The sequence below is a fragment of the Ranitomeya imitator genome, chromosome 4 (genome assembly GCF_032444005.1).
Source record: "Ranitomeya imitator isolate aRanImi1 chromosome 4, aRanImi1.pri, whole genome shotgun sequence".
Classification (NCBI taxonomy): Eukaryota; Metazoa; Chordata; class Amphibia; order Anura; family Dendrobatidae; genus Ranitomeya; species Ranitomeya imitator.
In genome coordinates this window covers 37,311,469-37,336,490 of record NC_091285.1, presented here as the reverse complement: position 1 = coordinate 37,336,490, position 25,022 = coordinate 37,311,469, and the positions used below count along the sequence as shown (strand labels likewise).

The following is a 25,022-nucleotide window of genomic DNA, read 5'->3' as shown; positions in this document are numbered from 1 at the left end:
TTTAACAAGGATATGGTGCCCACACTGCTATATACTACGTGGGCTGTGTTATATGCTGCGTCACTATATACTACGTGGCCAGTGTTATATACTGTGTTGGCTGTGTTATATACTGCGTGGACTGTGTTATATACTATGTGGGCTGTGTTATATACTGCGTGGGCTGTGCTATATATTACGTGGGCTGTGTTATATACTGCGTGGCTGCTATATACTACGTGGGCAGTGTTATATACTACGTGGGCAGTGTTATTTACTATGTGGGCAGTGTTATATACTGCGTGGGCTGTGTTATATACTGCGTGGGCTGTGTTATATACTGCGTGGGCTGTGTTATATACTGCATGGCTGCTATATACTATGTGGGCAGTATTATATATTGCGTGGCCACTGTTATGTACTGCATGGCCACTGTTATATACTTTGTGGGCTGTGTTATATACTGCATGGCCTGTGTTATATACTGCGTGGCCTGTGTTATATACTGCGTGGCCTGTGTTATATACTGCGTGGGCTGTGTTATATACTGTGTGGGCTGTGTTATATACTACGTGGCCTGTGCTATATACTATACATACATACAAACATACATATTCTAGAATACCCGATGCGTTAGAATCGGGCCACCATCTAGTAAGCCATATTCTACTATTCATCTTCTATACTAGGTCGTACTACTGAGATGATAACGTGCCCCCTTCTAATATCTGTCAATTTTTGAGCTGTCACCAGGACTTTATGTGGATTCAGATCTCCATCTTCATCAATCTTTACATCCTAACTATCTCGATTATCAAAAAAACCCTATTCCGGGTTATTCATGTACTCTATGGGTTATAGACTTTCTATCAGCCTAGACACCAAATTACTGTCCTTTCTGATAAGAGATGAAAAGAGCCAAAGGGCACATAGATCAGCCAAGTTTCTGTCTATTTCTTCTAATGATTTTTGTGTCTCATTATCAAGACCCCCAACAATTAACAAAAAAAGCTTCGTCATTTCCGAAGGTTTTTTAAGGTATTGGCAATGTATATGAACACCGATGTAGATGGAAATTGGAAGTTTCTTTTGGCTGATCTTTTTTATACCACAAATCAAAACCTTTTGCTTCAGTTGCTTCAAGTATGATATTTCTCTTAAAGAAACCAATAAATATAAAGTTCAAACATATCTATAGGTCTCCTCCCATCTGCCCGCTGTTGGGCCAGTATACTTTTTAAAGGGAATCTAATAGGGGCATTACAAGTGAGAGATATGTAGATCAGAAAGAGCCGACTGTCATACATTACATGTCTCATACTGGTAACACCCCCTTTCATATAAAATAAGCTCTGGAGGCAGATTCTTAGAGAGATCTATGTATGGCCCATAGATTTTAAGAGCTCACTTACATATTAGAAAAATATGGATTTTGCTGGATTAAGACATCAGATCACAGATATGAAGGTATCATTTTATTCAACTTTCCATGACCTACATATCCATATAGACAGCTTAGGAGGGTTGATCCTACTAACAGTTTCTCTTTAAACTGTACTCTCCTATACATTTGGCAACAGCAAAAAAGGATACCTTACATTATTTTTCTATTTGGAGTCCATAGGCAACATGGACCAATGCCGAAGTCTATTTTTGAGCTTCAGTCAGAGATACAATTAGCTCCAGAAACATTTGGACAGTGACAGAAGTTTTGGCATTTTAACTGTTTACAAAAACATATTCAAGATACAGTCATATAATCAATATGGGCTTAAAGTACAGTATCTCAGCTTTAATTTGATGGTATTCACATTTCAATTGGAGTAAGGGTTTTGGAACTTTAATATGGTTTTAAGCTCTTTAATATGTAGCTGCCTCTTTCTAAAGGGTCCAAAAGTAAATGGTCAACTATCTCAAACGCTTTTAATAGGCTGCATGGGCTATTTCCTCATTAATCCATCATCAATTAAGCAGGTAAATGGTCTGGAGCTGACTCCTGGTGTGGTATTTGCAATTGGGAGCTGTTGCTGTGAACCCACAACATGCAGTCAAAGGAGTTCTCGATGGAAGATAAAGTTCGGGAAAAACATTTTTGGACAGATGAAACTAAGCTCAACCTGTACCAGAATGATTCAAAGAAGAAATATGGAAAAGGCTCGGAATGACTTATGATCCAAACCACACCACATCCTGGTAGTGTAATGTCATGAGTATGCATGGCTTCCAATGGCGCTGGGTCAGTAGTGTTTATTGATGATGTGATTGAAGACAGTAGCAGCCAGATGAATTCTGAAGTGTACGGAGCTGGAGTCATTGATCTCCTGGAGGTGATCTTTAGGAAAATGTCTGCAATGCAAGGAAGGAGCAGAGTCCCTGCTGCTCACATTGATCTCACGGCAGTGGTGTTCAGGAAAATGGTGTCAGCACATGCACAGATTTTGATCTCATCTCAATGATGAGCTGAGATCTCAATCTGCGCATACACCACCTCCACCATTTCCCTGAAGCCCACCACCACAAAATAAATATGCGTAGCGGGAACCTTGCTCCTGCTACGTACTGCCAACATTTTCCTGAAGCCAACTTCCGGGAGATCAATGGCTCCTGCCTCACACCGTTGGGACACCCCTTCCTCAGAATCCTAGGGCCTGCAGCATCGCCCCACTCATGCCGCCGCTGGCTTCCTGCAACGGTGACCTGGCTCCTGCCTCCTGTGACCCCGCTCCACTGCCACCTTTCCTGTAAACTAAATTCAGACAATAAGATGGACCACCATTTTCACATTAAAAATTATTTTTTTCCTATTTGCCTCCTCTAAATTTGGGGTGCATCTTATGGTATGGTGCGTCTTATAGTCCGAAAAATACGGTACTTGTGAACCCCTGAAATGAGGAGGCTTTGTACAAAAATAGTTACAATTCCTAAAAGTTTTCACAGGTAAAAATAGTGACCTGCAGAGCTGAAATCAAAAAGATTTGTCACTGTCCAAATATTTCTGGACCTAACTGTATGTCAAGAAATCTTCCTGGCATCACTTCCAACAGAAGACTTGTACACTATGTGCACTTATCCTTACCAATGACTGCTGACCTAGCTCTCTATTTAGCAGTTATGTACATATTAGAGTTGAGCAAACAATGTTGCAGGACTCTGGTCCAGCAACAGGATTGCCAAAAATTCCAAGACAGTATGGAAAAATAGGGCACTTTTTTGCCCTATGCATAAAAGTTCTTTTTAAGGTATCTGTGATTTTATTGACGTTGATGAAACTTGTACAGATATTTTTGACTGTTGTAAACACAAGCTTTTCAGATGGGTAAAACTTTTTTAAAACGCAGTACAACCTGTCCTCTACCATCTTGAGCGCGCTGAGTTAGTTGAACACTACTTCTCTTTAATGTGCCAGTTTGGCAGGCACAGCAAAGTTAAATTGCTCAGCATTTTCTTTACGAAATCTGGCTTGCTCTTCTACTACATGCTACATTTTGAATTGACAAAAACTATTTTTCTGCTCTCATTTGCATTTCACCGCTCCACTGAACGCGCTGAACAGTCTCCTGAACAGGTGATTCTGTTATCATACAAAGAAGAGCCGCTTCCTCACCATGGCTTCCAAGAAGAGAATGTCGCCAGCGTGAATCCTACAGTAGTGAAAAGTAATGCGCAATAACGAATTTATGAATTTAGGTCTTGTATAACAAATATAGTGATAATGCTACTAGAAATAATAATTATGATCTACTCATAGGGTATTCCCATCATAAAAAGTTATAACTTGAGAATCAATGGAGGTCCAACTTCTGGGACCCCCACCAACCACAAGAACAGGCTCTAAAATGCCCTTCGAATGGAGCAGCATCTGCGCATGTGCACCACTGTTTCCTTCTTTATTTTAGGGAGTGTACGAAAAAAAAAAAAAACGCAATACTCCGCTATATCTTCGTTATATCTCCCACAGTACCATAACGAATGGAAGGAGTGGTGTGCGCATGCTTCAAAAGGGCATTGCAGAGCCCCGACCTCAGAATCAGTTGGTGTCCCAAGAATCAGACCTTTATAGATCACTAAATTATCATATATCCTTTACATACTGCAGTTGATAACTTTTAATGTAGGGAATAACCCCTTAAAACGCTCCATTTAAAATTGTCATGAAGGTCAAACTGGTAGACCCCATTAAATGGAGTTTTGTGCGTTGGAAAAACCCCGGTTTGCTCCCATTAGGAGGTCTTTCTACATTATTCCTATCCAATGAAGAGTGAATATTTAGAAACTACTTACTCTCCACTGAGGTTTGGAACTACTTTTATGCCCCCTTAGCATGTTCTACTTTTTGCCTTTGCAATATTATGATGTCTGAAAATAAATTTGGAGTTATGGCTTATGCTCATTGTAATAATATGTCATGTCAAGTGGGGTACAACATCAGACTTGGCATTACCCACTAAACGTAGCAGGATTTTGTTGCTCAAGTTAAACTCAATACAGAGACTTTGGATTCCTTCAGTTTTTACTCCAGAGTAAATGTTGACCAGTGAAATACCAAAGAAGCTGGGTGAGAACCAGAGAAGGACAGAATCATTGCAGATACCAATATTTGGGTAGAGTAGCCAAGGCAGACCCTAGGAAGTCAGACAGAACACTAGGCATAGAAAAGTCAAGCAATCCAAAGGTCAAACAAATGAGGGCATCCATGGATTAATCAGGAGAATAGTCGGGAGGTTGCTGGGTCAGAACATAGAATAGCGACCTAACATTACATTGGGCAATATCCAAAAGTATTCCACAACTGGCACCGAGTAAAGAACTAAGGGTATTTCATTAGGGCACCAGGATGGCCAGTGGCCACCAGACCCATCCCCTGTGTTACACATCTGTCCCATGTATCCCGGTCCATGCTTCCTTCCCCTGGGTCCGCTGCTCCTGTTGAGATCCAAGTCGGATTTTGTAAGTTGCCCAGCGTGGATCAACGACATCATCTCCCCAGACCCATTTAATGCACATTGACACACCCACCTGTGTCTTGGGATTAAGTTTCTAAGACTCCTAGTCCTACGTTAGGTTTGCTCCACCATTTGTGCTGTTTATGTTTTGTGTTGGTGTTTGTGTTTATTCCTGCTTGGTTTCACTGCAACCGCCCTGCGGATCCTGGATTCCTGATGGTCCTTTACAGTCCTCGCTGCCCACTTGCCTTCCTGTTCACCGCATTGACACCCCGGGGTCGATATGCCATCCCGACCCAGGGGCTTAGATGAGCCGATTCGCCTGGTAAGCCTTGACACCTTGATTGGTCTACTGACTGGCTTTTTTAATTGGCTGGTCAGCCAGATCACCTCATTTGGCTTACTCCGAATTTCAATTAACTGTGTCACCGATACGGAATCATGGGCACATGACAAAGAAGAGCAGCACAGCAATGAAAACAGGTGAGTTTGTAAAAGGCAGTATGTAAAAAATAATACCGCACACAATGCTCTGTAGCCATATGGCATCTTAGAGAAAAGAAAGGTTCAATGTTACATCAGATGCCTCATTACAGAGAAATTGCTACTAGGGGAAAATACATTGGTAGTGCAATGTCATATGGAGGCACCATAAGGACGCACATGGTTTATCTATGGCTGCATAACTTTAGGGTCATACAGGCTCCATACAGTACATATGCTCCGCTAAGGGCACAAGACCTAAGTCTTAGCCAAGAATTATGGAATTCTTGTTGTTAGATAGAACTAGAACATCAGCAACTTCTCTTTTCAATGTCATGATACAATAAAAAAGCCATTTAATTCAATAGTGATATGTTACTCAGTGCCGTGTAGAAGATAAATAGCATTTTGGTCACATATGTATTCAGAAATGTTCTCATTTAACAGATACGTACATAAGAGAAGACAATGTCTCTGGGAGCCTATGCACTAGAACCCTATTTATAATGTAATGACGTAGGCACAGTACCGGGCTGAGTTGTAATACCGGAACAACCTATGAACAGTAATGGCACTAATTAAAAAAAAATATATATATATTTTGTCCAAAGGTCCATTCCAACCCATTTTGACATTATATGAGCCTATGGTAACAAGCTTAGCTTTAAGAAGCAGTTCCATTTCATAATGTGATGTTATATCACTGGGTTATACCATCACTCTATTTCATCTGACCTCCAGGACCCAACAAACCTGAGAATGATGGGGTCATGGAGCTGCTAGATGGAGGTCCCAGAGGTCAGACCACCTGATTTAAGGTGATGGCACATTCAAGTGATATCTGTATTAATGATCTATCAGCACCATGTATGAAACATGTACAATAGAACGTGTCTTAAAGAAGCACTCCTCCTCTTCCTCCTTTCAACGTTTTTCTCCTCTTAATATATTGCAGTCATCATCATGTTATACAGCACTGTGTACTTACAATTGCTCATTTTGCCTTTCTACAGAGTTACTTCTTCTCTTTCCTCTGCTCTATGTAGAAACAGGAAGTCTCTTTTCTCTGCATAAATTACTACCCTCTTCAACTTCTGACCTCCCCCTGCCATAGACTTTTGCAGTGACTCATGAATCATGCAGGGAAAATTGACCTCCTGTTTCTACCTAGAACTTAGAAGGATTCAGCTACTCAGTTTTTAATCACATAGACCGAATAGAAAAGAGAATAATTACTGGGTAGAAAGGGAAAATGAGCAATTGTAAGTACACAGCGTTATATAATATGATGACTGCTAATCATAAAGAGGATAAAAGTTTTGATTGGAGGAATGCTTCTTTAAAAGAGAAGCTCAACTTTTTCTTAGAATTGAGATGATAAAACTTATCGTGATAATTGAATCTCAAAAAGTGATAGCTTAACACTAGAATATGCCATCAGTATATTTTGGACAAAAGCGGAGCCTCTCTTTTGCATCTGATCCTGTGATGGAACCTTTTTATAGCTCCCGCTCTGTCCTTGGTGCTGATAGACACATATTTAACATTAAAATATTCGCTGTCTCCAAAGAATAGGAACACGACTTCATAAAACATTTATAAAAGTCTACAACATAGGAAAGCTGGATCTCTGTGAGTCAGAATATCGAAACTTTTGTGCGGTTTAGGAGCTGGGCATCCAATGGTTCCTGAAACAAAATAATTTTATCAGTCATTAGAGAATCATAACTTAAAAGGAACCTGCCGTGTCTCCACAAATGACCTACATAGGGTTATTCCGCTCTCTGGCCACCTTACTGAAAGCATGACTAGTGGGAGAAAATGAACTTTACTGCTCCCGAGAATCACTGGCTTGCAATCTTATTGGTACTTGTAACGTCACCTTTTATTTAAATTAAGCTCTGGAGGCAGATTCTCGCAGAGATCTATGTCCGGCCCATAGATCCTAACAGCTCATTTACATATTAACAAAAACATGGATTTCTCATGAATAAGACATTGGATCGCAGATATCAGGGTATCATTTTATTCAAATTTCTAAGACCTGCCTGTCTACATAGATGGTTTAGGAAAGTTGATCCTACTGACAGTTTCCCATTACAGTATCTGCTGGCTTCTTTTATCTTTATAAAACCTGATTTGGTGTATAGCTGGCATATAACAAATACTATGATATATTGTCGAATTGTGAATTCTAATACCTGTACTGATTATTTTTTTTTATCATGGTCTGTGATCTTAGATTTAGATGATATACAAAGTGAATCAGGGATGGACACCTCAAACCCCTTTGGTACAGCCCAATCTGCCATTGACTTAAAGGAGTTGTCCATTTCTGGAAACCCCTTCTTAAATAGTAATATGTCCCTGGTAAAAAAAAAAAAAATACAAATATACTTCCCTCTTGGATTGCCATCATTACAGATATGTTGATGCTGGGCCTACCTGTGGTTATATATCATTGCTAGGTCCCGAGACCGCTGCAGCCAATCAGTGCAGCCTTCACAGTGCCATCAGGTGGAATTGTTCCCTTTGAGGAAAGATGAGGGCTATAGCCTATCAGCTATCAGGAGACACAGGGCTGATAATGCTGGTACATGAGGGATGTGATTTTTTTTATTTTATATTATGTACTTTATCTACTTTAAGAAAGGGTTTCTCTGTAGTTGACACCCTTTTTTTCCATAATCTTTATTAACACAATTTGTTATGCACATTCGACATATACTTTGGAAAAACCTGTCGACGTATAAAGTACTGTGAAGAAGTTTTCGACTGGAGTAGAAAAATGAAGATCTGTGGTCAGTTCTCCAAGATATTTGAAAAAACCTCCAACCGAGTTCCTTTAAAAGCTGAGTGTAAGTAAAAGTTCACTTAGAAGAATTCATGCTTTGTTGCTATTTTATTCGTTCGCTTTGCATTTTGTTATTTGATAAAGATAAACTGTTAACACTTGTATTTTTTAAAGCATTTTTAGTTTGCATCATTTTTTCACACCTGAAGAAGAAAAATGCATGACATCAACATGTTGGCAATTGTAAAAAAAGATGTACCAACCAAAAAAGTGCCAATACTCATATATGAAGTATGTAGGCATGCCAGTTCAGTTGTTTTGTTAGGGATTTGTGACTCTGGCTGGTCCAGCAACTATGGGGTTAAATTCTGCTAGTTTTTTCGGCAGTCAGTCCTGGGTTGGGCTAGTTGCTATCTAAACCCCTGAGAATCAGTTCCCATTGAAAGTCAATAGCTCTGCTATCATGGTACATCCCTCTGTGCTCTTGCGTTTTGTCCTGATTATTCCCTTCTTTGACCTCGTCTTGACTTGACTAGCCACTTGCTTTACGATTTTGTCCCTGACATTATCTCTTGGCTTTGACCCTGCATGGTGATCTTTCCTGCCACTGGTTCGCTCCTCCAGTTGACAGCCCTTCTGAGGAAGCAATTCAGTGGACCCCATTCTAAGACCTGATCCCTTTACAGAGGTTAATAGGTGAAGGTCGAGGTTCCTCTGGGATCTGCTAGATGGAGTGGCTTGTGCCTTTTTGACCTGTAGCCTCTAGAAGCCATTACTTTTTTTTAATTTATACAGTCCCTAACATACAGTGAATACCACAGGTTTTTCAACCTGCAGCCAGTCAATAGCTCTGCTAACCCAGTATATCTCTCTGTGCTCTTGTGTTTTGTCCTGATTATTCCATTCTTTGACGTTGGCTTGACTTTCAACTACTCGCCTAGTTTACAATTTTGTCCCTGACGTTATCTCTTGGCTTTGACCCTGCACTGCGATCCTTCCTGCCACTGGTTCTCTCCTCCAGTTGACAGCCCTTCTGTGGAAGCAATTCAGTGGACCCCATTCTAGGACCCGATCCCTTTACAGGGGATTAAAGGTGAAGGTCAGGGTTCCTCTGGGATTTGCCGCCAGACGGAGTGGCTTGTGCCTTTTGACCTGTGGCCTCTAGAAGCCATTTTTTTTAAAATTTATACAGTCCCTAACATACAGTGAATACCACAGGTTTTTCAACCTGCAGCCAGTCAATAGCTCTGCTATCCCAGTATATCTCTCTGTGCTTTTGTGTTTTGTCCTGATTATTCCCTCCTTTGACCTTGGATTGACTTTCAACTACTCGCCTAGTTTACAATTTTGTCCCTGACGTTATCTCTTGGCTTTGACCCTGCACTGTGATCCTTCCTGCCACTGGTTCTCTCCTCCAGTTGACAGCCCTTCTGTGGAAGCAATTCAGTGGACCCCATTCTAAGACCCAATCCCTTTACAGGGGATTAGAGGTGAAGGTCGGGGTTCCTCTGGGATCTGCTAGATGGAGTGGCTTGTGCCAAGTCTTTGTGAAGTAGCCTTTTTGAGCCTGTGGCCTTCGACAGACATGATTTTTTTAAATATTTATACAGTGAATACCGCAGGACTTCTCCTGTTCATTGACAATGGCCATGGATATGTTTTTTAACCTGTATACGTCTTTATACAGGGATGTACTTGAACATGCATACATAATGGCTATCCCAAAAGCAATTTGAAAAGAGCCTACATGTTCTTATGACAGAAATCAATGAGTAGTGCCAAAGGGTTTGATCGTTCTGTAGGGTCCTTCATTGAGGACGTCACCAAAGTCACCAGAGTGTTCTGAAGTCACCAAATCTTACCCTTCAAATATTAGTTCTTTATTGCTCTAAATTGAATTTTATTAATACTGTTGTACTAATTTATATTCATTTTTCATATTTGCCTTGGTACTTAATAAAAAGTCAATTTGTTTCATGAATGTAAAACAAGAATTTCTTCTAAATAAACAAGGAAAGACTAATGATATGAGAAGTCGGAGCTCCCACTTCTGGAATCATTAATTCCTATGCAAGAACTGATGACCGGTGGACACGTTTCTTAGAAAACACATAAGGAATCAATAACAGCAGAAGCATTGAATACTGCAGAATTGATTTTTCATTTCCCTCTTAGAACCCTCGCTCAGCAGTCATCAATTATTTTTCCGTGCCGTGCTGCATTTACAAATGTAAACTGCAAAGAAAATGGAAGATATCAGGGTGTAGTTGCCAATCTGCCGATGATATATTCTCTTTTAGGCCACATTAACGAGTGGAACTATCAGTGGAAAAGTATAATAAAAACACGTCACCACTTCTGAATTTTTCACCCGCTCTTGGTTTTGGCTTATAAATACTGAGGTAAAATACTGACCAAATACTGAACGTGTGAACGTGGTCTTAGTGTGGAAATAATTCTTAATAGAAGCGAATCTTTAGAAATTCGAATTAGCCAGTTTAGCTAGATTTTCCCAGGAAACTTGATATGCATTAAAATGATTCGCTATGATTAGAAAATAATCTAAAGCTTTCAATAGTCCTGAAAAATATATGATAATATTCACTTTTCCTTGCATAGTAATCTTCTTCATACTAATCTTCACTATCACCATTCTTCGCTTCCTCTTCCCATTTCTATGGCTAAGCTGTGAGCTCTGATGTCCTCTCACTATCCAGATTCACCAAAAATTGGCTGCTGTATTCCCTACTTTGCTTTTTATACAGGCTATGATAGTTCCACCTAACTGGCTGTGCTATATAATACGATGTGATAGCTGCAGGACATTATTGGAAAGGCCACCCAAATCATGAGAGCCTTCTATGACTGATGCAGTCTTCTGCAATGTGCCAAATGGTGGCGGCTTTTGTAAATGACTCACACAAAGCAAATAGCTAATTGTTTAAATTCCTCAGGTTCAGGGAGTTCTTAAAAATTTGTTACAAATTAGTTTCTTATCAAATTGATTTGTTCATCTCCAATGATTAGTGCTTGCAGAATTTCCTTAGATTTAGGGCATTGTTGACTGTCAGGTTGCAGTTCAGCTGCTGATTGGTGCTTGACTTGTTGCCCGTACTTTCGGCTGAGAAAAAGGTAGAGACTTGCATCCTTCATTGTTTTTCACATAGCTGATGTTGAGTTCTTGCAGGGTTAAATGCTTGTAAACTTAAAAGACCACAGAATTGTGATGGACCTTAACCAGAGCTGTAGCTATGAGCTCAGCACTGGGGTGAAAACACAACTGAGTAGACCCTCTAACCCAGGTAACTAGGTTCACAACTATGTTGATGTGGGTAGCCAGCCCCTGCTAAGAACTGAATTACACTGTAACTTTAAGAGACAATGTTCCCCTCTGATTTGCGTGCACTTGGACTAGTTGTTCCCCTCTGCAGATTGCTGTGTGTTGATTTGAGCAGGAAGGGTCTGGATCCGGTAGTGGAGAGAGAGAGAGATTAGCGCCTGTGGCGGGAAGACGGACCAGTAGTCCAAACACTGAGAGACCATTCAAAATGAATCAGTGGCTATAAGGGAGAACATAGTGCCTGGTTACCACAGTGTGGGCTAGCAAGACTGTGTCAGAAGGAAAGGGTCGCATAGTACAGCTGAGCTAGTTTTCCTCAAGTGTCTGTAACCTAGAGATAAAGAAAACAATGCTGTGGGACCTATGACCCCTCTGCATTGAAAGTGAAATGAGACTGGCCCAGACCTGGAAGAAGAGGGAACAATTAACCTTTACTTTTACTGTTTAAAGAGAATGTGTTATCAAAAAAATACTTATTGTTTTGAATCCAATTTTTATGCTAGCTGTATTTTTTTTAATTAATATACTGTATATCTTTATATCTATATTAAAAATCAATACTCTTGAAATTTTGACTTTGGTCTCAAGTCTTAATATTAGACTGATATTTCCCATTGAGCACATGTATATTAACAGGAACAGACTGACTCAGAATTACTTCTTGAATTCTTCTGAAGTTTTTAAAGGATTAGTTATTCTCTATGTGACTACTGATTTCTGAATTGTAACAGCTTGCGAGGTGCATGTTGTCTCGATCGCCTGTATTGCCGATGCGAGCGAGTGGTCACGTAACTACATGCATGCAATTTACATACAAGCGGTCACATGTCGACTAGATGCGGTCGGCTTCTCTGTATTCACTCCTATTGAGAGAAGCCGGACTAGACGACACACGACCACATATATGCAAATTGCATACTTGCAGTAATATGACTGCTCACTTGTATCGGCAATACCGGGAAATGTTGGGCTTGCCCCCTATGGTCTCCTATTGCAAGCAGACCAAAGGGGGGAGGCTTCTGCTGCAGCTACTTGCCTTTGATTTAGAGTCTGATCTGAAATTTGTGAGATAGAGAAATGGATATTATCCAAATAATAATTTTTTTTTAAATTTGCATTTCCTATTTTTTCTTTTTTCAATAAACGTTTTGTCTATGATGCATTTAAAATCAAAGGATTAAGAACTAATGGCCAAAGCTGACAATTTACATTAATATAATGTTATTATCTGCACGGGTTACAGGTTATAATAAGCGTACACAAGATAAAATAAATCAATAATGGTAAACTGAGCCAATATGGATGATGGTTAGATAGGACATTTGTATGTGACCTTGTCTGATTTAACATCATCTCTGTACCTCAGGCCTGGCCCATAAATTGCCAGTGATTGCCCCTAATCATTTCATCTCAACCTCTGCTGATAAATGTAATGTGCTGGTGGTTATATGACTCTGGTGCTAAATTGATGTATGGAGAGATTCAGCTCTGGCCATGGTAGATAGTTAAATAGCATATTTCTTACGAAGGGAGAAAAGCCAAAAATTCAGCTAGGAGGATGTGTGCACCTTATAAATCATGCAGGGGTACGATAGTCTGGTTAAACGATTGACTGCTATGTATATATGTACTGGTGATGTTAGATTGTCAGTAATTATCAGAAAATGACTTATTTAAATTAGCTTTTTTTGTGTTAAATTTCTTTTATTTTATTAATTTTTGGCAATTTGTAATTGTTCATATCCCAATCTGTATTAAAAAAAAAAATAGAATTATTTCCATGTTCACACAGGCCACTGTGTTCCTTTAGACTATATCTTCCTGTTGTTTCAGGACTTTTACATGTACATTAGCAGCAATCCTATCTTTTGTATAGAAGCATCTAATGAGTGTGTTAAATGGGGGAGGAGAAGCAGGATCAGCTGTGACATCGGCTACTGTGATTGGTGGATGCTGTGTTATCAGCAGCGTACATGCTTTTGAGCAAAGAATGGGTTCAACTTGTGCTTCCAAATGTGGGTCTGTCGTCTGTCCTGAAGAAGAAGTTTGGTGTAAATTCGAAATGCGTTGACAATAAATCCCATTTGTACTTGATCAAATTTCTGGCTCCATTCGTCTACAACTCTCCATTCAACACAATAATCAATTCAAGAGTCAACTTTCAGGCTCATATGAACAATGGCCTATGTCTCCTGATCTACTGAAAATAAACGTCTGTCATAATTAAAATTAAATGCTGTGTCGTTACACCCTTCCTTCCTCAAAAGCATTCATCTTCCTTCCTGTGGGCCTGCAGCAGCCATTTTTCAAGCGACATCTGTGATTGTGGATGCACAACCCAAACCAGGTGAACAATTTTTCATCTTTCATCACAATTTCAACCCAGATAACCCAGATAAGAGCCTACTGCACTATTGTCTTCCCAGTTTTTCATACTGCATCAGCATTTCACAGAGGTCTTACCTTTTCATTGCAATCCTGCCTCTGCTGATAAAGAACCTGCTGAAAAACTGTTCCTGAAAGGACAAAAATTATAAGTCTAAAAAAAAATTTTTTTCAATAAAGATCTTGATATAAAAAAAATTACGACGTAAAAAAAAAATGAAGGTAATGCAAAAAAATAATTGAAACTAAAGGTCATTTTCTGATGATGTTTCCCTTTTGGCTGTGTAGTTTAGAATCTTTCCAGCATTAATCTTGTCTGCCTTGTTCAGTTCATAGATCCACTTTCCCTGGTGGCTAAAAGTGGTATTGCAAGTTATGCTCTACTATGGCAACTTATGTCAACTTTGACGATAACTGCACTATTGTTTTTGGTGAAATCAACATATGTCTGAATCCTGGGACATTTTTATCTAAGGACGTTGAAATGTCTTTATATACACCTAAGCTCTGCTGAATGTATCTCCAGGCTTTCAGTACAGTTACGAGTACAAGACGATCTATTATTTGCATAGAGTGACTCAGCCAGTGATTCATCCGTGATCAGCTGGTAATTGGGACTTGGCCTTATTTTAATGAAGGTGTTCTCCTTGAAAGATTCCTATCGTGAGATCAGGGTAAGTCAATGTGTCTTGATTAGAGGCGTTTTCCATTTTGGACCCCCGAACTAGTCCCCCGATAAAACTTATTGGAGAAGCTATCATCATCACAAGGACCAAAAGCCAGTCCTCATTTCACCATTGCAGGTACAATCTCAACCAATTACTTCACTTCAATAAACATAATGATTACTGTCATTGATTTTCATTAATGGTTGGATTTTGTTTTTATGGCCACCACAAGTTTACGGGGTGTGAAATGGGTTGTATTCTTGGGGTTATGACCTCACCTAGAGAGTGGATGGGACATGGCGGAACTATAATGAGCTAGATCACAACCAATAAAATGTCTATTCTCTATATAGCATACACAATTTTATAAATGTGTTAAGTAAAAAGTGGCTTTAGGTCAGATATTGGTTAAAAATGGAATTTTTTAACCCCTTAAGCCCCATGGGTGGTTTGCACGTTAGTGACCGGGCCAATTTTTACAATTCTGACCACTGTCCCTTTATGAGGTTATAACTCTGGAACGCTTCAACGGATCCAAGTGATTCTGACATTGTTTTCTCGGGACATATTGTACTTCATGATAGTGGTAAAATTTATTTGATATTACCTGCATTTATTTGTGAAAAAACGGAAATTTGGCGAAAATTTTGAAAATTTCGCAATTTTCCAACTTTGAATTTTTATGCAATTAAATCACAGAGATATGTCACACAAAATACTTAATAAGTAACATTTCCCACATGTCTACTTTACATCAGCACAATTTTGGAACCAACATTTTTTTTGTTAGGGAGTTATAAGGGTTAAAAGTTGACCAGCAATTTCTCATTTTTACAACACCATTTTTTTTTAGCGACCACATCTCATTTGAAGTCATTTTGAGGGGTCTATATGATAGAAAATACCCAAGTGTGACACCATTCTAAAAACTGCACCCCTCAAGGTGCTCAAAACCATATTCAAGAAGTTTATTAACCCTTCTGGTGCTTCACAATTTTTAAATAAAAATGAACATTTAACTTTTTTTCACAAAAAATTTACTTCAGCTCCAATTTGTTTTATTTTACCAAGGGTAACAGGAGAAAATGGACCCCAAAAGTTGTTGTACAATTTGTCCTGAGCACGCCGATACCCCATGTGTGGGGGTAAACCACTGTTTGGGCGCATGAGAGAGCTCGGAAGCGAAGGAGCGCCATTTGACTTTTCAATGCAAAATTGACTGGAATTGAGATGGGATGCCATGTTGCGTTTGGGTAGCCCCTGATGTGCCTAAACATTGAAACACCAAGTGACACCATTTTGGAAAGTAGACCCCCTAAGGAACTTATCTAGAGGTGTGGTGAGCACTTTGACCCACCAAGTGCTTCACAGAAGTTTATAATGCAGAACCGTAAAAATAAAAAATCATATTTTTTCACAAAAATTATCTTTTCGCCCCCAATTTTTTATTTTCCCAAGGGTAAGAGAAGAAATTGGACCCCAAAAGTTGTTGTACAATTTGTCCTGAGTACGCTGATACCCCATATGTGGGGATAAACCACTGATTGGGCGCATGGGAGACCTCGGAAGGGAAGGAGCGCCGTTTGACTTTTCAATGCAAAATTGACAGGAATTGAGATGGGACGCCATGTTGCGTTTGGAGAGCCACTGATGTGCCTAAACATTGAAACCCCCCACAAGTGACACCATTTTGGAAAGTAGACCCCCTAAGGAACCTATCTAGAGGTGTGGTGAGCACTTTGACCCACCAAGTGCGTCACAGAAGTTTATAATGTAGAACCGTAAAAATAAAAAATCATATTTTTTCACAAAAATTATCTTTTCACCCCCAATTTTTTATTTTCCCAAGGGTAAGAGAAGAAATTGGACCCCAAAAGTTGTTGTACAATTTGTCCTGAGTACGCTGATACCCCATATGTGGGGGTAAACCACTGTTTGGGCGCATGGGAGAGCTCGGAAGGGAAGTAGCGCCATTTGACTTTTCAATGCAAAATTGACAGGAATTGAGATGGGACCCCATGTTGCGTTTGGAGAGCCACTGATAAGCCTAAACATTGAAACCCCCCACAAGTGACACCATTTTGGAAAGTAGACCCCCTAAGGAACCTATCTAGAGGTGTGGTGAGCACTTTGACCCACCAAGTGCGTCACAGAAGTTTATAATGTAGAACCGTAAAAATAAAAAATCATATTTTTTCACAAAAATTATCTTTTCACCCCCAATTTTTTATTTTCCCAAGGGTAAGAGAAGAAATTGGACCCCAAAAGTTGTTGTACAATTTGTCCTGAGTACGCTGATACCCCATATGTGGGGGTAAACCACTGTTTGAGCGCATGGGAGAGCTCGGAAGGGAAGTAGCGCCATTTGACTTTTCAATGCAAAATTGACAGGAATTGAGATGGGACCCCATGTTGCGTTTGGAGAGCCACTGATGTGCCTAAACATTGAAACCCCCCACAAGTGACACCATTTTGGAAAGTAGACCCCCTAAGGAACCTATCTAGAGGTGTGGTGAGCACTTTGACCCACCAAGTGCGTCACAGAAGTTTATAATGTAGAACCGTAAAAATAAAAAATCATATTTTTTCACAAAAATTATCTTTTCACCCCCAATTTTTTATTTTCCCAAGGGTAAGAGAAGAAATTGGACCCCAAAAGTTGTTGTACAATTTGTCCTGAGTACGCTGATACCCCATATGTGGGGGTAAACCACTGTTTGAGCGCATGGGAGAGCTCGGAAGGGAAGTAGCGCCATTTGACTTTTCAATGCAAAATTGACAGGAATTGAGATGGGACCCCATGTTGCGTTTGGAGAGCCACTGATGTGCCTAAACATTGAAACCCCCCACAAGTGACACCATTTTGGAAAGTAGACCCCCTAAGGAACTTATCTAGATGTGTTTTGAGCGCTTTGACCCACCAAGGACTTCACAGAAGTTTATAATGCAGAGCCGTAAAAATAAAACAAAAATTTTTTCCCACAAAAATTATTTTTTTAGCCCCCAGATTTGTATTTTCCCGAGGGTAGCAGGAGAAATTGGACCCCAAAAGTTGTTGTCCAATTTGTCTTGAGTGCGCTGATACCCCATATGTGGGGGGGAACCACCGTTTGGACGCATGGAAGGGCTCGGAAGGGAAGGAGCGCCATTTTGAATGCAGACTTAGATGGAATGGTCTGCAGGCGTCACATTGCGTTTGCAGAGCCCCTAATGTATCTAAACAGTAGAAACCCCCCACAAGTGACACCATGTTGGAAAGTAGACCCCCTAAGGAACTTATCTAGGTGTGTGGTGAGCGCTTTGACCCACCAAGGGCTTCACAGAAGTTTATAATGCAGAGCCGTAAAAATAAAACAAACATTTTTTCCCACAAAAATTATTTTTCGGCCCCCAGTTTTGTATTTTCCCGAGGGTAACAGGAGAAATTGGACCCCAAAAGTTGTTGTCCAATTTGTCCTGAGTGCGCTGATACCCCATATGTGGGGGGAACCACCGTTTGGATGCATGGGAGGGCTCGGAAGGGAAGGAGCACCATTTGGAATGCAGACTTAGATGGAATGGTCTGCAGGCGTCACATTGCGTTTGCAGAGCCCCTAATGTACCTAAACAGTAGAAGCCCCCCACAAGTGACCCCATTTTGTAAACTAGACCCCCCAAGGAACTTATCTAGATGTGTTGTAAGAACTTTGAACCCCCAAGTGTTTCACTACAGTTTATAACGCAGAGCCGTGAAAATAAAAAAATCTTTTTTTTTTTCCACAAAAAGTATTTTTTAGCCCCCAGTTTTGTATTTTCCCAAGGGTAACAGGAGAAATTGGACCCCAAAGGTTGTTGTCCTATTTGTCCTGAGTACGCTGATACCCCATATGTTGGGGTAAACCCCTGTTTGGGCACACGGGAGAGCTCGGAAGGGAAGGAGCACTGTTTTACTTTTTCAACGCAGAATTGGCTGGAATTGAGATCGGACGCCATGTCGCGTTTGGAGAGCCCCTGATGTGCCTAAACAGTGGAAACCCCCCAATTATAACTGAAACCCTAATCCAAACACACCCCTAACCCTAATCCCAACAGTAACCCTAACCACACCTCTAACCCTGACACACCCCTAACCCCAATCCCAACCCTATTCCCAACCGTAAATCTAATCTAAACCCTAACCGTAACTTTAGCCCCAACCCTAACCCTAACTTTAGCCCCAACCCTAACGGTAGCCTTAACCCTAGCCCCAACCCTAACCCTAACCCTGGCCCTAACCCTAGCCCTAACCCTAGCCCTAACCCTAGCCCTAACCCTAGCCCAACCCTAACCCTAACCCTAGACCTAACCCTAACCCTAGCCCTAACCCTAGCCCCAACCCTAACCCTAGCCCTAACCCTAGCCCTAATGGGAAAATGGAAATAAATACATTTTTTTTATTTTTCCCTAACTAAGGGGGTGATGAAGGGGGGTTTGATTTACTTTTATAGCGGGTTTTTTAGCGGATTTTTATGATTGGCAGCTGTCACACACTGAAAGAAGCTTTTTATTGCAAAAAATTTTTTTTGCGTTACCACATTTTGAGAGCTATAAATTTTCCATATTTTGGTCCACAGAGTCATGTGAGGTCTTGTTTTTTGCGGGACGAGTTGACGTTTTTATTGGTAACATTTTTGGGCACGTCACATTTTTTGATCGCTTTTTATTCCGATTTTTGTGAGGCAGAATGACCAAAAACCAGCTATTCATGAATTTCTTTTGGGGGAGGCGTTTATACCGTTCCGTGTTTGGTAAAATTGATAATGCAGTTTTATTCTTTGGGTCAGTACGATTACAGCGATACCTCATTTATATTTTTTTATGTTCCGGGCCTGGAAGAAGCAGGGAGGGAGGTAAGATCACATCGCGTTGCTGCGGGGGGCTCAGGGAAGCCCGCAGGGAGCCCCCTCCCTGCGGGAAGCTTCCCTATACCGCCGGCACATCGCGATCATCTTTGATCGCGGTGTGCCGGGGGTTAATGTGCCGGGAGCGGTCCGTGACCGCTCCTGGCACATAGTGCCGGATGTCAGCTGCGATAGGCAGCTGACACCCGGCCGTGATCGGCCGCGCTCCCCCCGTGAGCGCGGCCGATCGCATATGACATACTATCCCATCACTGGGAATTAATTCCCAGGGCACCTCGACGGGATAGTACGTCATATGGGATTAAGGGGTTAATGGCTCGAAAAACTCCTGCTAATGTGTCCCTTACCAAAATGGTAGAAAGTCGAATCACTCTAGGGGGGTTTTTTTGGTGATAGGAAATAACACATTGATTCCTGTCTCAAAGACACTTTCAGGACCTACGATAGCACAAGACCCCTGAGGAACAAGTAATGCAGACTGGAATAAGAAGTTGATGATTCTCTGCCATGCAGCATTATAAAAATACTAATTTTTCAGGTTTACGACTGCTGAGGAATGGGGCTTAACTTAGGTATGGACACCTATGGATGGCAAAGCAGCTTCATACAGGAGATCAACTAGACAGATAGCTGCTCATGTGTGTTTCTCTGCGCTGGGAATTGCTGGACATATATTTTTTATTTTGTTTTTGGAGTTTTTTTACACTTAGTGAAAAAAGGTCAAAAATCTAAAAATTCCTAATCTCGAACCAAAGACCTTTAATACATCAGAAAATAATCAAACCTGCACAAAACTCCTAATAAATTAGTATGGATTTATCATTAGATAAACGCACAGGGAAGGAAAAACATATTTCACAGTATTAATGACTCATAAAAGGTGACCTTTAAAATGAAGAACATAATGACAAAACTGAAAAGTCAATAGCGGAGAATAGACTAAAATAGACCGTCTGTAAAAAAAATAAAATAAAACAGTTTACGTGGTGTACTAAATTAGAGGATTAAGAAATGAAAATAATGTTTAAAACAGCTGTACCCTATGAGGATGATGGTCTTCCTCGGGAACCTGGGCCGCCTGTTTGAACATTGTTGTGTTGATGGCATTATCCTATAGGTCTCTTGCTGCCATTGTGTGTATATAGATATATATTTGTGCATGTTTGTCTCTCATATTTCAGGATTGTGGAATAGCCACATCTGTCTGAGATGGTTTAGTGAGTCCTGAATTGAGCAGGGGGTTGGACACGATGACCCTGGAGGTCCCTTCCAACTCTAACATTCTATGACTCTATGATTCCATGGCAAGTCCACATGTGGCGCCCAAATAGGATGTCATAAGTTAAGGCCAAGGGATAATGAGGAAAACAGTTGTATAGTAGCCCAATTGCAACCACTGACTACTAAGTTACTAGTGCTTTATTGTCCTTTCCTGGTTTTGTAAGGACTGTGACTGCGCCATTCAAGCATATGAATATGCTTTGATCTAAACCATTCCATTGTAGTTCTGGCAGGATGTTTAGGGTCGTTGTCCTGCTGGAAGGTGAACCTATGCCCCATTCTCAAGTGTTTTGCAACCTTTAACAGGTTTTCCTCCAGAATTGCCCTGTATTTAGCTCCATCCATCTTCCCATCAACCCTGACCAGCTTCCCTGTCCCTGCTGAAAAAAAGTACCCCCACAGCATGATGCTGCCACTACCATGTTTGGCAGTGGGTATGCTGTAATGTGTAGTGTTAGTTTTCCATGACATGTAGCAGACAAGGTTTATAACATTAGTTGACTTAAAGGAGCACACCAGACAAAACTGAATCAAAGGTGGAGATTTACTATTGTTAGTCTCCGCAACTGTGGTGCAAAATGGGCCAAATTGTGGAACATTTTGATGCAATTAGTTTTCAAACTATATATTATCTATTTGAAACATTGCTTCCGCCTACATTGACATGGCTGTATCTTCATGGGGTGGGAGTGGCTAATCTAGGAAGAGGTGTGACTTTAAATGCAAAGATGTTCGCCAAGATTTTGGTGCAACAATTTTGGCCAAGAGAATGTCAACCAAGAGGTAGTTAGACAGACAAGTCTAAAGATGCATCCACCACCAGTGTGGACCGATGAGATAAATTTGGCATGCTATTAGAACACACAGTCTAAGTTCATAAATTTGACCCATGAGGTTATGCACAACTTCGTGGTTTGTCCTTGAATCCTGTGTGTCATGCAACATCCTCTCTGTAGAAGACAGTTCAATAAATGGAGATGATCTCCTTAAAAGGGAGTTTTAACAGAGGACAATCAGAATGAGGATTAATCTCCCGATATCTTCCCTCACGTAATCTCCGGCTCTCCTTCTGTCCTTCACACTTATTTGCTCCCCACCCAACCGCCTCCAAGACTTCTCCCGAATATCCCCCATCCTCTGGAATTCCACGCCTCAACACGTCCGACTATCAACCACACTCAGATCCTTCAGACGGAACCTGAAAACCCACCTCTTCAGGAAAGCTTACAGCCTGCACTGACACCGCTGCCTTCTCACCACTACCGGAGCTACCGCCTCACCAACACCGGAGCTCCTGCAACCCCCGACCTACTGTCTCCTCCCCTACCATCCTGTAGAATGTAAGCCCGCAAGGGCAGGGTCCTCGCCCCTCTGTATCAGTCTGTAATTGTTAGTTTTCTTACTGTAATTTGTATGTAACCCCTTCTCATGTACAGCACCATGGAATCAATGGTGCTATATAAATAAATAATAATAATAATAATAATAATAATGAGGAAGTAAAAGCAGGTGATACAACATTCTCAACACCCCCTTGATAAGGATCATAAAAATTTGCATTAAATAAATTGGAATACTCGGGGGTGGGAGGGAAGTGGGAGTAAAATAAGAGCAATAACTGTCTACTTTTGACCCGGACCATTATTGGAAATCCCCAAACCATTATCCATCCTGCAGAAAACTTTACACCAAGCACTATACATTTTTGTAGATAGTGTTTTCTAACACCCACAAAACTCACATTCATCCAAGAAGCTGTCAAATTGTATTTAGCGGCCCAAATCACTAGAAGCCTCAGTAGCTTTTCTATGTGTGTCCTTCTTTTTTCTTCTTTTAGCTGCTCCCATCTCCATAGACTTCTACAGGAAGCAGGTGTTATTTGATCCTTCACTGAAGACAGAACTGTAGACAGATTTGGAAAGTTTTAGAGCGTGAATTATTACTTTAGGGAAAGAAGTGATTGATAAGTGGGTGAAGAGGCATCAGTTCCTATTCTAGAGAACAGGAGCTGATCTGCAGTACCAGGCAGTGGCTGTTACATTTTGAACGCAGCTGTTCAGCTCAGTTCCATTTCATTCTTACATTGACCAACAAAGAAACTAGTAACAGTAATGGGAAGGGTTGCCAGGTGACAGACCTTTACTGATCTGATTACCTATCTCAAGGATAGGTCATTTGTATAGGTCGAAACATTGCACGGTATCTTTTCTCCCTTTTGCAGGATCAATTAAATATCAAATTAGGCATAATCCACTCTGTTCATCTATTTCTGTACTGAGGTGTCCTTGATAGATGGAACAATGTGTGAACAGGGTCAACTGCTGATTGCTATAATTAAGCCACCCCCCCTTCTGTGTCACAGCCAATGGATGGTAATGGTGAATAGACTTGATAAAAATCGAAATCACTCCAAATCCCCTAATTCTACAATGTGTATGATTCTCTTGTCTCTTCATCAAATACTAATCTTCTTCACTGCGGTGCTGTCACACACTATCTGTACAGATTGTTCTGCGTTTTATGGCATTCCCAATGTATCTCTATGACGAAGCTGGGACGTTTTCTCACTATCCAGATTTACCACAAAATGGCTACTGCATTTCCTGCCTCTGCTTTTATACAGGCTACGATAATCCTTCATGTGATGTAATAGCTGTAAGGCATTATGGGAAAGACTGCCAGAGGTCATGTGATAATGTGATACTTTTTTTGATTAATTTAATCTCCTGCAATATGTAATATCATAGCTACCATTTTAGGCGATTCATACAAAACAAAATCGCAAAACGTTCAGAGAAATACTAGAAATTGGACACAAATTTTGATTTGCTCATCTCGAAAAAATCTCAGATTTCAAGTTTTGCCGAAAATGAAGTTTTCGAGAATGAACTGTGTAGGATATCGGAAAATTTTATGTAAAATGTCAGGGATGAGACAAGAATGACCAGTGCATCTGATATGTTTCTGTGATGCTCAGGGGGAGCTTTTGTAGCGGTTCGGTTGTCTCCATTTGGCAGAGGTTGTCTCCATCCTGTAGAGTCAGCCGTTATCTGTTCTTCTTCAGCATGATTTCTGTTGCACTATGCCATGGGATGATTGATGATTGACAGGTAATGATCCTTCCCCACATGAGCTCCTCTCCCTCCGTTGAAGTCAGAAACATTTCCTCCTACAGCAGATGGATCACTGGGGATCAGGGAATCCTCGGGATGTTGGAGAAGCTCTTTATATTTCACAGCTTCACCTACTCAGCAGGGCATGAAGTTCCCCAGCCAAAAATCTGCAGACCGAAGCTTGACGTGACAGTGCCCAGATGGCACCTGAATTAGAGGGACATAGAACTGCTAGACAAAGCAGAAAGCAGTTAGAGAGAGGGAAAGGATGAGAACAGCTCCGGGAACATAATCTATTGTTCTTCTCCTAAGCATACAACTTTTCCTTAACCTTATCACTACCAGACAAGCTTACACAAGCGTAGTTCAATGAGGATTCGTTGATCTTAAAGAGGTTGTCCCAACTTATCCACAGGCCTGGGAGATAATTTGCTGATTGCTAAGACCCCCTCCTGATCTCGGGCTCTGGGCGGTCTTGTTAGAATGGAATGATGACCAACCTTGCATGGCCACCACCTTTCCATTCATAGTCTAAGGGTCAAGTGTTGAAATCTGGCAATAGTAATGGAGCACACTTTAATGGAACGATGGAGCACATGTCAAAGTACCGGTCAGTAGTGGTCCCAATGACGGACGGGACCACCATTGATCAGAAAAATATCCCCTATCCTGTGGATATGTGATGACTTGCTAAGTTGGGACAACTCATTTAACATTTCTACAAATGTATAATAAACTTAAAGGTGCGCCGATTTAACGATATCAGTGCTGGCTCCGACATCTTACAACTTATGTCCTGCTTGTACTCAAAACAGGACAGTGCTTTCGGTGCCATCTCATCATCAGTGCTGTGTTTGAAGGGGCTGGCTGACTGGCTTATTTCAATAGCTAAGCCAGACACCTTCTACATCATAACCAATATATAAACAAAGAAGGGGGCTGGCTTATCTGATGAAATGAGCCCACCATCAAACCACCTTTTACACACATCTCTGATGGTGTGCTATTCTATGTCGAGCACTTACCGGTAGACCTGTCAGCAGGAGTTCGCTTCAGATCGGGGCATCTTTGAAAATGGATGCGCAATATTGCAGTGTGTAGTATACCTTGTTGTTTTAAACAGGTTGTCCACTCTATGTGACGGCAGACTTATGAA

At 40.8% G+C, this 25,022-nt stretch overlaps 1 long non-coding RNA gene across 1 annotated transcript in view; it reads right to left on the bottom strand.

Annotated features, from left to right (window-relative positions):
* The window catches only part of LOC138673926 (uncharacterized), a 65,455-nt gene that overhangs the window by 24,909 nt on the left and 15,524 nt on the right, over positions 1-25,022 (bottom strand). The window contains exon 2 of the long non-coding RNA XR_011320373.1: positions 14,003-14,055. This is a non-coding gene — a long non-coding RNA (uncharacterized lncRNA). The remainder of the gene's footprint in view (positions 1-14,002; positions 14,056-25,022) is intronic.